Genomic DNA, 13,102 nt, shown 5'->3' with positions numbered 1-13,102 from the left:
TGATGAGATGCACCAACAACTGCAACGCCTGCAGCCAGCTTTGGTCAACAGAAAGGGCCCCATTCTTCTCCACGACACCTGACTGCATGTTGCACAACCAGTGCTTCAAAAGTTGAACAAATTGTGCTACGAAGTTTTGTGTCATCTGCCACATTCACCTGACCTCTCACCTACCGACTACCACTTCTTCAAGCATCTCGACAACTTTTTGCTGGGAAAATGCTTCCACCACCAGCAGGATGCAGAAAATGCTTTCCAAGAGTTTGTCGAATCCCAAAGCACGGATTTTTACGCTACAGGAATAAATAAATTTATTTATCGCTAACAAAAATGTGTTGATTGTCATGGTTCCTATTTTGATTAATAAAGATGTGTTTGAGCTTGGTTATAATGAAGTAAAATTCATGGTCCAAAATCGCCATTACTTTTGCGCCAACCTAATAGCATAGGTGACCGGAAGTATGGTCCCTGCACTTTCCTCAAGCAGACAACGGCCTGACCTCTTCCGCAGTGAGACACTGCAGAGCTGGCTGAGGTCCCCGGAAGCGAGGGCCCCTCATTCCTCAGTGGATGCCAGAGCCCGTCACTCTCCCAGAGGCCGCCAGGTGGCAGTGTTGACCCGCCAGTCTGGCCGCCCGGCCTCAGCGCGGACCCCGTTGGCTGCCCAGGTGTCCCCGGCACTCAGACTTTGCTGTGTTCCTGGGAGGGGCCCTGAGCGTGATGGCAAATCCCGTCTCACACCTGGACGGAGGACACCTGCTGCCCCCCAAACCTCAGCACATCTTCAGATGGAAGTGGAAGGGACAGAGGAGAGAAAATGGCCGGGACCTGCACGGGGTGTCCTAGGTGGGGGGGGGGGCAGGGGCTGCGGGAGGGGAAGGCGGGAGAGCGAGGGGCTGCGGTAGCTCAGGGGGACAAACATGAGAACACGGTTTTGTGGGGCTACCTGCTGTTGTAAGCAGGAAACTGGTGGCCAGAGAACACATTAACATGCTCTGTTCAGGCTGCTGACGAGTGGCGGAGCTGAGATTGACCTGGTGTCTGTTTTATTCTGCTCTTTCTCTCTCTGTGTCTCTCTCACCCCTGTCTCTCCTCTGTGTCTCTGTCTCTCGCCCCCGTGTCTCTCACCCCCGTGTCTCTCTCCTGTCTCTCACCCCCCTATGTCTCTGTGTCTCTGTCTCTTTCTCACACTCCTCGTGTGTGTGTGTCTCTCTTTGTGGCTTTTCTTCATTTTGTACTGTTGAGTTATTTGTATTTCTTGCGTTTCAGTAAATTCCTTTCAGATGAGCCTTGATGTTACGGTGATCTGAGGACCCAAGTTGATAAATGCGCTTGAGATTCTTGGGTGAGAATTTTGTGCAGGTGGTCTTAGTAAAAATAGCCACAAAGTCATGAAGCAAAATCTCTGATTAACCACATTCTGGGTCCCAGTGGGCAGGCCATTTGCTTCAAGCAGCGTTCAGTCAACTGCACTCCATCGCAGTGCAAGGAGAGACTGTTTGGTTCGGTGCGTCTTGGGTGCCCAGGCGTTGGCCTGCGCTGCCCTCAGGCGCTGCGAGCCGGTGAGGCCCCTTCCACACGTGTCACAGGTAGTTCTGGGCTCTGCCGTTCTGCTCTGACGAGCAGTCAGGTCCCAGGGAGACCTGCCGCACCTGGAGAGAAAAGAAAAGCGTCGTTATGGTCACACCATTTCCTAAACCGAGGCTGGACCAAGCTGCCACACAGGGTCTGAACAAACACTGGACTCAAGACAGTCCTTGAAATGCCAACACTTATAATAGACTTGTTTAAGAGTTCCTATTTAATTTTTTCTTTTTAAATATTTATTTTTAACTATTTGAAGAGCTATAGCTGGATTCTCTTTTCTCCCACATTCTTGACTCTCGCTCACACGGACAGTCTCCGTTTGCTTTTCGAATGGGGCGTTGGGGGCCCCTGAGGGACCGGGCAGGCGAGGAGACTGCTGATGCCTGTGACGGCTGGTACTTTTCCTCTTCGTTTAGAACGCTAAGGACTTTCATTTGCGGCATCCCAAGACACTGGTAGCTTCTACAGAAGTCGTCTGTGGGCCTGCCCCAGGCCTGTTCTTTCAGCTTCCTGGGAAGTGCTGTGTGCAGGCTCTCTGGAATCTTCTGTGGCTCTTCTGAGCCAATACCTCCAGATGACCTGCCACCACCCGGCTCCGAAAGCCTTAAGAGCCCGGAAGCATTTCCAGGAAATTAGTGGTTTCCTTGTGAAACTGCTCACAGACTTGACTGAGGTCGGCGCTGCTGAGGGAAGGCGCAGGGGACGAGGACAGGGACCGGGCGGCCTGCGCCGTTCACGGCCACCTTCCTAGAGGGCTGGGCAACACCCAAGTCGAACCTGGTGCCTCTGCGTCACAAGACCATTAGACACTACAATGCGATTTCCCAGAGATCGAAATCTGCTTATTCCTGTTGCCCATTTAGGGGTAGAGTTAGAAGACTTTATTCAGACACTCGGTGTGCTCATTTGTTCATTCTTTCAACAGTATTTTTTGAGCTCCTCTCACACTCCAGGCACTAAGTCCTGGGGACACAGCAGGGACAGTGAGAAAACCGCAGAAGCAGACAGATCCAGCAGGAAACCCTGGAGGGCTGAGAGGAGGTGGGCGTCTGCTTCGGTGTCAGAGGAGCTGCGCTGGGACCTGAGGGACGAGACAGCCGGTGCACGAGTCTCGGCTGGGCCCTGTGCCCAGCCCTGGGGACACATTAGCAAACTGCAGGCCAGTCCCTCCCCTCCAGGTGCCCGTGCTATGGCACAAGGGGCAGCCGACAGCAAGAGCGACGTGTGCACAGCAGTGCGTGGGGGGTAGGGTGGGTGACACTTGGGGAGGGGTGGGGGCTGGGGGGACACAGCCGGGGTGGGGGACACAGCGGGGGCTGGGGGACCGGGTGGGGCCGGGAGGGGCTTCCTGCAGACAGAATGCAGATGAGACGACGCTTCCATCCTTTCTAGACCAACGACCTCGTGGTTCTCGCATGTGCGTCAGGGTGAGACTGAAATCCTGACCCCACTCGTTCTGCGGGAGCCTCAAGCTCGTGTGAGAAGGGCGCGGCCCTGCAGAGCTGTTGCTGGGCGACCGCGCACAGCGGGTTTGGGTCTGCAGGAACCTTGTCACGAGGGTGGCATTTCAGTTTCAAGCTCTTTAAATGACAATTGGGAAATGGTTTGGTAATTAGTGAAATGGTCACTACACGGAGCATTTTCCGGCTATGGGGTGGCCGTGAAGCCCTTGGCAGAATATTAGAGCGGGACGTTAGATGAGAATCGAAAGCGTGCGGAGCCGTGTGCAGCGATGACAGGTGTGTAAACGCGTGAACACGACGACGTAGAAAAAATAACATCCGGATCAATAGTGGCCCCAATGTGTGTGGCTAATCATGGGCCTATGGTAGGCTTTTATCATGTTTTTAAATTTTAGGACAAAACCTCATACATTTAGAATTCTACATTTAATAACTCCCTTAAATTTTTGCATGATTTCAAAAGAACCAGCCAAACTTCAGACGATACTTTATTTTGACTGTGGCTGCAGTCTAGTAATCAACTTAATGACAGGAATCTCGCTGCTGACCTAGTGTGAGCCAGTAAAACTCTGTCCAAGAGAGTCTGGCTTTCAAACAGCCCTGCTGCCATCGCCAGACACACTCGATCCGCTCTGCCAGTCACGGCAAAGCCCGTGTCCCGAGTGCTGGGCGGTGGCGGCAGGAGGGTCGGTTTGCCGAGGAGCCGCCCCGGCGCAGACGGCGGCTGTGCCTGGCAATGTGCCGATTGGTCCGTTAGATTGTGAAACTGCAGAATTAGCAAAAACCTCGACTTCCTGGACAGATGTGTGCAAAGCCTCTGGGTGGCCTGGACAAACCGTGGAACGTTCTGGGTCCTCTCAGTTTTCCCGAGGTGAAAAGTTTTGACCTCTAGCACACGTTGCAACGTTCTGATAACGCAAAGGGTATGGAAGGTGTGGCGTTTCACTCAAAAGTATTGGGCTAAAAAACGCTTACAGCCACTACATTCCCATAAAAAACCTGAAGAAAACCCAGTGGAGAATGAGGCCTCGTTACTGCAGGAGGGCTGCGAGCGATGCCGGCGCCGGACGTTGCAGGGGAGACCCGCTCTCGCCCAGGGCCAGCACAGACCTGAGGGAACAGTCATCAGCCCGGACTGGCCGGCAGCTTTGGTGCAGGTCTGGGCGTATCTAGGTTCTCTTTTCACTTCGGTGGACTCACGTCGCCCCCGTCCCTCCCAATCTGCGAGAAGAGCAAGTCTGCAGTTTCAGAGCAGAGAACCTGTGGCCGCTGAGCGTGGTCGGCCGGGCGGGAGGGGCCCCACACATGCTTAGCACCGCAGTTCTGTGTCGACACGCAGCACGTGCTCGTGTCTGGGGCACGCGTGCCACTCTGTTACCTGCACAGAAGGGGCAGGGGTCGAGTCGGCGTCTCCCTGTCCTCCCTCCGGCTGCTGTGAAGCGCACGGCACACCGCCCCAGACCACCCCGCTCTGCCCTCGAGGGTTACAACTTACTCCTTCTTTTTTTATTTTGTATTTTTTATTTTTTTGAGACAGGGTCTCACTCTGTCATCCCGGCTGGAGTGCAGTGGCGTCATCACAGCTCACTGCGGCCTCCAGCTCTGGGCTCCAGCGGTCCTCCTGCCTCAGCCTCCCGAGTCGCTGGGACTGCAGGCGCCACCACCGCACCCTGAATGCACGTGAGTCCCATCGTTGCTAGATGAGCAAGTGAGACCTGTTTCTGCTCGTGTTGGGATGGAAATCCTTTTGTGATACGACGTATCCCCAAGTATCAGTGATTTCTGAATTTGTGCCAATGTGAGATAAAGTTCAGTTTCTAAAACGACAAACCTTTTTTATATCAGAATCACAGAGTAAACGTGGGCAGGATGTGAGGCTTCCGCTCACGTGGGACCCTCTGTCTGCCCGGAGGGTGGGCGCCTGGCCGGGACCGGGGCTCTCACGCGGGACCGGCTGCTGCTTCACCAGGAGGCTCTCAGGGTTTTGGCTTCTCCTTCAAGGCGATGCATTTTTCTTCTAAGTTTTGTTTGTTGTTTGTTTTTTGTTTTTTGTTTTTTTTTAAAAAAAACAGGTTTCTATTCTATCATGTTACCCTGCTCTGTGATAATAACATAACTATCATTTGCTTTCTCAGATAGCAAATTTTCCAGACTCTCTGGTCCCTTAACTGCGGGATTTTTTGCCTGTGCTTGTGACTCCCGTTACAGCTGGGCCCCTGCTCTCTGCGTCTTTGCTGTTGCCGGGTAACACCTGATTCACGCGCCTCATTCAAGGCTAATAGCAGTAGTGCAGTGCTGTCAGTCTCCGTCTATCTTTGCTGGGCGAGCGGCTATTTTGGGCAGTGTGCTTCAGCGACAGCTGTGAGCCGCATTTAACCCACCAGCTGAAGGGCCGCGCGGTGCCGTCCTGTTCCGCGTGCACAGGTGGCCCTGCCTGAGGCCAGCGGCAGCAGCGCAGAGTGACTGCAGCGTCTTCTGGGCAGGCTCAGGTGGTCCAGGTTCCCTTTTAGAAACCTCGGAGTCAGGCCGCTCGCAGGGATGACTCGCGACACTGCAGCTGCCCCCCGGCCCCCGCCTGCGGGGCTCCCGTCCCTGATGGCCTTAACAGGAGAGGACTTGAGAAATGCCAGCCTGAGTCAGGGCCCGCAGCCTGTCTCTGAGCGTGATGCCCAGGAGTGGGCTGTGGGAGACAGAGGGTCCTGCAAGACACGGGCCTCGAAATAGCCAGGCCGCCCTGGACTTCCCTTAATAGCCTCCCCCGGTCGGCCTGGCAGCCCTATTTATAGCCGCGCCGGGGCCCCTGGGGAGTAATCTGCAGCATACTGTTCCCTCACATGTCCCCAAAACTAAGTTATCTTTAAGTTCCGAGCGTCTTCTTGCCTCCACGCCTGGGAAAGGGCGGCATGTGGGGCCCACGCCGGGGGCGCCTCGGCCACACCAAGATGTCCACCTGTTGTCACTGTCACCCTCAGCCGATACATTGTGGCTCCACACGGTGCCCAAGCGACACCAGTTTCTAGGAAGAAGCTAAGTGCCTTGCCTTCTGCAGCAGATTTCATCCGAAAGAACCGTCTGGAAAAGGAGGACCCTGTTTATCTCAATTTCCTCCATGACTGTGTTCCAAAGCAGGGTCCACAGGAAGGACGTTCCACGCAAGCGTCGTGGTGGCAGCTTACGCCACAGCCGTCCTCTCTTCCTGTGGGTCGGGGCAGCCGGGACAAACGTCGTGCCGTAGACTGGGTGGAGGAGGACGCGAGACGAGTTCTGGATTGGAAGAGAATCCGTGTGGATTTCCACCTGGAATGAGCCGGAGCTGGTCTCTCTCTCCGCAGTTAGGTGGGACTCGGGGCCAAGGGAAACCCTGGGTTTTCCAAGGAGCCCTTGGGTGTTTGCAAGATAATCAGGTTAGAAAAGGAGTCCAGGGTGATGTTTTGGAAAATCTAACAAGAATCTGTTACAAGAAATAAAGGGCCAAGGGCCAAGGAGCCTCGCAGAGCCTCTGCCTGCAGGGTGGCCGTGCGCGGTGCCTGGGTGGGCCCCTGTGCCCAGCTGTGCACTCACGAGGCCACAGTGAGCCACGCGTCATGGGCCACGCTTGTCCCACACGGCCCAGACTGCCGTGTCCTGCCACGGCCACGGGTGGGTCGGGCGGTTGTCCTGTCACTCTCAGGTGCGGTTCCCTCCCTCACCTGGTCGCTGTCCCTCACCTTCCCGGCAACACCCAGTTGGTTATTGTTGCAGGGCTGGCTGCAGGCTCCTGACTCCGGCAGGCAGGGAGAGAGGCCCGCGTGGCCCCGGCGCACTGTCGGCCCCTAAGCCGTGGCTTCCTCGCAAGGGAGACGGGTAACAGCCCCACAGCCCACCCCTCGGCCTCGAACTCAGGCTTATCCCTCACGGCTGGCTCGGGGCGGCTCTCTGGTGCGCTCTGGCCCCCCACACCTCCCACTTCCGAACCCCGTTGTCCCCAGGGGCAGGAGCTCACCACGCACCCCTGCGCCAGCCCCACGGCCACCATGGTTGCTCAGTAAGTGTTTGTTAAAATCATTAATTAAATGAATTCAGTGGTTTCTTGTGACTAAAACTTTGGCTGGCAGCTATAAATGTGTTTGATTCTTGAAGAATTCATGGCTACTAAATGCAGTTTTGTAGGAAAAAACCTTCCAAACACAGGTGGGGTCAGGGGAGGGGGTGGAAAAGATAAAAAGAATTCTCAGTAAAAAGTTGGGTAACTGGGGAGCTAGCATCTCCTCCCCTCCCAGCGGGAGCTGGATCTCCATACTGAGCATTTGTTTTCTGAGCTTGGAGACAGCAGCTGCCAGCGGGTAGGACGGTGCTTTGCAGCTGCCCAGTGCCAGGCCTGGCCTGGGTGGGCCGGCCCCCGCCTGGCCTTCTCAAGCCTCAGCCCTGGCCACTCCCCGAGGTCCCTTGGGGTCACTTTGCTGCAAACAGCCCTGAGATTTGGGAATAGCTTTTCTCATCCTCTGCCTCCGTTTTGCAGTTAAAATTCTACATGTGCAGAGTTTTGTAAATGACCCAGCACGATACGATGGCTATATTTTCAGACCTCAAAGCTGGGTTCACCAATCAAGGACTGATTTCGGATTCGTGAACTGACTTATATGAGAACACTGATGAAGTTATCAAATACTAAATCACATTTAATGATGTACTTTAAAAAATAGGCCGGTCATGGTGGCTCACACTTATAATCCTAGCACTCTGGGAGGCCGAGGTGGGCGGATTGTTTGAGCCCAGGAGTTTGAAACCAGCCTGAGCAAGAGTGAAACCCCATCTCTACTAAAAAATAGAAAGAAATTAACTAGACAACTAAAAATATATAGAAAAAATTAGCCGGGCATGGTGGCATATGCCTGTAGTCCCAGCTACTCGGGAGGCTGAGGCAGGAGGATTGCTTGAGCCCAGGAGTTGGAGGTTGCTGTGAGCTATGATGACACCACTGCACACTAGCCTGGGCCACAGAGCAAGACTCTATCTCAAAAAACAAAAAACAAAAACAACCCTCCCCTCTGAGACATACTGACCCTCAGGCTCCCCGTCTGAGGTGCAGTCCTGCTGTGAACGGCCGCGCGGCACCTCCAGGCCGAGCCCTTCCCTGTGCGTTAGCGGGTGTCCCCGCGGTGCTGGTTCTCTGGACAGGCTCGGATCAGATTCCTCTATTTCCAGGTCTTGTTTTTATCTTTTCCTTCCCCGTAGTAATTGAATAGACACAACAAGTCAGAAAATAAATATGTCATGGAGCCGGTGCCACATGCAGAGTGTTCTGCTGGGGAGGCTGGAGGGCGCCAGACTGTGGAGAAAAGGTTCCCGGCCCGACAGAGCTCCTGGTGTACAGAGCGGGGCAGACACGCCGCAGACACGGCCACGACCCACGCCAGTGGCCAGTGGGGACGCGCAGCGAACGCGCCCTGGGAGCCCGAGAAGGAGCGCGCTGTGGCCAGCTCAGGTCTGCTGAGGGATGGGTGTTGTATCTGAGTGCCTGTGTGCCGCGGGCCCAGCTCTGTTCCGGGCACTCGCTTTCGCGCTCCTACGAAGCTCCCTTTCCTCCCGGGAGGCCCGCGGGGCACACAGACAGTCAGGGGCAGGAATGCCTGTGACGCCTGCTCCTGTGGGCACACGTGTGATTGGGCCACGCCAGGTCCCTTGACTTCCTGTGCTCTGGAGGCTTTCATATAACCGGCCAAGCATCAGACAAGCAGAACGTTTCATTCAGTCGCCCAAGACCATCCTGCAAACTCAGCTCCTGCACTTTACAGTCTCGTGAGAAAGCGCCGTGACGTAAAACTCCAGGAGAAATCCAAGTCCTTGCCCTTGGCCCGGATTTCTTCAAGGATAGTACAAGACCAGAACGTGTGCATGCCGGACTCGAGGACCCGTTCATCAGATGTGCCTCCCAGCAGGTTGTGCGAGCGGGTGGATTTCGTTTATCCTCCCCCGGAACCGGAGCTCCCTCTCATACACACACTGCTGCTCGGCCCGGCAGAAGCTGGGATGAGGCGGGAATGCTCTCCTCTGTTCGAAAGGAGCTTGAAAACATTTGCTGAAAACTGAAACGATCTCCCGGACAGATACATGCCCACAAACGGCTGCTGCCGCCCCTGGATCACCCTGGGCTTCCTGAACATGCCGTCGGGCAGACCCTTCCAACGTGGCACTCCCTTCCTCCAGCTACGGAAGTCAAGGTTTCCACACCGCCCTGCCTCCTGGCCCCGTCTTCAGTGGAATGTTTGAACAGGCACCGATATCTCACTCCCTAACAGCCCAGGGAAGGTTTTACAAGGAGAACAGGTGGGCCCACACGAAGGTAAACTTCTCCCGGAGCAACAGGTGATCCGAATCTTGTGATTTAGTTAAAGTTTGTCTTGTCCACTTGCCGCCGTCTCTCCCCTCACCGTAGTCGCTCGTCAGCTTCCTGCTCTGCACTCCAGCCGCGGACCTCCTCCCTCCTGCCGCTGCGGCCCCAACTGCCAGGGACACCTGGGTGCACCCGGCCCTGTCTCTTCTCCGTGGACGCTGGGTTTCCCAGTGACTTGGGTTGGGGTTTTGGCAGCCCTGGGAGTTAGTCCGTCCGCGTTCCCTCCGAAGGAAGGGGAAGGACTCCTCCCAACATCCTGTTCTGTCCTCCAGCTCATGACAACAGCTCTCACCGGGGACACGGCCCAGCTGTGCCCGGTGCCCCTGTTCATCCACACGAGCATCAGCATTTCCTCTTCCCTCAGGCTTTGCCAAGAGCGCCGTCCTGGGCTGGCTCCGCAGGGCGCACCGGCTCCTGGGCTCAGGGCAGCAGCACCTCGGCGTGGAGGGAACGCTGCCCTCCCGCCCCAGCCCCCGGTTCCGTGGGCCACCCTTGTCCAGCGCTGGGCCAGAGAAACAGAAACAAAAGCCACCTCACGGGGCCACGGAGGCAGGATGCTTTTCGCTGGTGGTGACATGTGGCGTGGTGCGCGGGCACAGACACATGGATGGGCTCGCTCCAGCGCCAGCAGAGCCCCGAGGGGCAGGGCGGAGTGGCGGGTGCTGGAGCGATGGCGCACAGTTGTCCTGGCGGGAGCTTGCTGTTCGCTCAGGTCTGGCCTTCCTGAGAGAAGCCGCAGGCCATGGGGCGCCGCGGGCTCTGGCTGCGCACAGGCTGTTCTGACTGCGGACGCCGACCGGGCCGCTGACCCACGGGCTTCAGCTGCCTTCAGACTGGGCAGCCCCCGTCCCGGCCCAGATGGACGGCAGCTGTACCGGCTGTGGCAGCCTCCGGGCTGGTTTCAAAATTGTCCCCTGTGTTCTCAAGGGAGGAGGGATTCCACAACAGCCGTGGGCCACAACGCTTTCTCCTGCCGAAGGAGCCGGCCCTGCCCGAGTCCTGCAGGCCACTGCTCTGCCAGCCAGGAGGAGGCGGTCGCTGGGGACCAGCTCCTGCCAACCATGGCCACGGACCCCCTGGCTGGACAAAGCGGGGCAGGAGGAGGTTTGCGGTGGGCTTCAAGGTTGGCGTTTCTGCGGCAGAATCCCTTGCAGGTCACGCTCTACCACGCTGCGGTCAGTCTCCCCAGGAACCACACGGCCCCTGCCCACCCAGGGCCTTCCTCCCCCAGGTGGTTTGGTTTGTAGTCACCTACTCAGCTGTGCCCGGCACGTCCTCCTCAGTCACCTTCCCGGCACACGAGGGTCCCTCCTTCTCGGCAGCCTCCATCTCAAGCAAGCGCCGCCCGCCACAGGACACGGGCGACTCGAGACCACGTTCCTGCCCACTCACAATGTCGCCCCGACGCAGGTGCCTCTCTGCAGCGACGGTGTTGTGCTGTCGCCCTGCGCTTTGCACCCGTGTGAGATCTTCCCCTGGGAGGCAGGGCCGTGCCCTACACTCAGTCCTCACCCCAGAGGTGTCTGCCGGGCGGCAACCGTCCTCTCCACTGAGCACAGGGTCGGTCACAGGCAAGAGCTCACTGCTGCCTGGAGGGGTCCTCGGCGGGCGCGGCCTTGTACGCAGCCTTTACGGCCGTCCTGCCACACGGGGCCGCCGGCGCTGTTGAGACTCCCCTGCATTCAGTGGGTCAGCACAGTGGAAGTTTCCTCTCGAATTGCTATCGCTCGCGGATTCCATGGCCAGAGGCCCTCCAGGGACTCGGGCCTCTTCCGTCTCCAGCGCTCCCTCCCCGAGGGCGGGGCCAGCAAACATTTCCCACGAAGGGCCCAGTGATCGTGCTCTTCTGTGCCTGCGTGACAGCAGCCACGGCGTGTCCCCATGTGGGCGTGTCTGCGTTCCGACAGAACCGCACTCACAGTGGGGACGGTGGGCCGGGGCGGGCCGGGCTCCGTGGCTGTGTGACCTCTCTTCTATTGCTTGTCTATGAGAATTCGCCCGCTCCGGGGACCTCGAGTACGTGGAGTCATGCAGTATTTGTCCTTCTGTAATGGGCTCATTTCCCCGAGCATGATGTTCCTCCTGTCACAGCAGGTATCCGAGGTTCACTCCTTTTTGGCTGAATAATCCCCACTGCGTGGACAGACCGTGTTCCGTTTGCCCTCCCGTCTGCGGACGGCTTGGTGCCGTCCCACCTTTCTGCTGCTGTGAAGATGCTGCCGTGGATGTGGCGTGTGACACCTGTGTCCCTGCCTTCAGCTCCTCTGCGTGGCCCTAGGAGCTAGTGTTGCTGGGTTGCTGGGTCACGTGGTAATTCCGTGTTTAATTTGTTGAGGAGCTGCCCACTTTTCCACAGCTGCGCCATTTAACATTCCCTTAAGTGACATTCCCATCCACATCCTCACCAACACGTGGTACTTTCCATTTGTTTTAAAAAAAATTTATCATGGCCACCTTATTAGGATTGAAATGGCACCTCACTGTGGTTTGGACTTGCATTTACTAATGATTAATTATATTGAGCATCTTTTAATGTGCTCATTGGCCATTTGTATATCCTCCTTGGGAAAGTTTCTATTCAAGGTCTTCGCCCATTTTAAAGTTGAGTTTTATTTCTGTTGTTGAGGCCTCTGGGAGCAGCCTTGCCTCCAGCATGTCAGAGGTCGAGGCCGTGGCGGGGAGGCGTGGGGAGGGCAGGCGCTGGGCCCTGGGGTGCCGCTGGAGCACCCCGTCCTCCACTGCACCAGGCCTGCAGCTCCCTCCCCCTTCCGGAGCCTCCGGTCTTGGCTTCCTCGGAATCCCCCCGAGTTAGCACCAGAGGTTCCTTTTTAAACACCCCCATCCTTGTATTGGGGCCCAAGGGTTTCTGTCCTGACTCCTCACCGGAGTCCCCCAGGAGTTTTGCGACACCCCCAAATCCAGAAGACCCCACTTCCAGAAACTGGTTTAATCAATCTGATCCAATCTAAGGCCCTGACATTGGTGATTTTTGCTTTGACATCAGTGATTTAAAAAAAAAAAAACTAACTAGCAACTGTAATCTGAGGCCACAGTTGGGAGTCACTGACGAGGTCACCACTGGGGCCGGCAGGGGGTGTGCGTGACTGTGCCCCGCCCCCGTGTGCTCATGGCCCACACGGGTGAACCCCGTGGCTCAAATGCCAGGAGGGACTAAGCGGTGACAGGTACCAGCCAGCTCAGGTCTGCGAATGGATTTCAGCCCGAAATCTCCTGACCTTTAATATGAAATTTCTTTCCTTCCTTCCTTCCTTCCTTCCTTCCTTCCTTCCTTCCTTCCTTCCTTCCTTCCTTCCTTCCGTCCTTCCTTCCTTATTGTTCAGGCTCCCAAAACACATCTGTAGGCCAAATAAGGGTTGTTGGGCACAGGTTTGCAACTTACCCTTACCCCTTCCCCACTCGTAAGCTCAACACCTTTATGTAGCACTGACTGTATACCAGGCACTGTGGTTGGCTCTTGCAGTAAAGCCAGCTGTGCCGTCCCGGACCTTACGCGTAACGCACGGCCTTCAGACCCTGAGTGCACGCACAGCGCGCGGGTGGGAGGGAGTCTGCAGGGCTTCAGGGAGGCTCCCAGAGCACAGCTGGAATCCGAACAAGGGGACAGGCCCCCCGGGGGGGCAGCCTGGGCGTCGGGGCACCTCGGGGGACACCTGGGCCT

The sequence above is a fragment of the Lemur catta genome, chromosome 2, assembly GCF_020740605.2.
Source record: "Lemur catta isolate mLemCat1 chromosome 2, mLemCat1.pri, whole genome shotgun sequence".
Classification (NCBI taxonomy): Eukaryota; Metazoa; Chordata; class Mammalia; order Primates; family Lemuridae; genus Lemur; species Lemur catta.
This window is presented reverse-complemented; position numbering follows the sequence as displayed.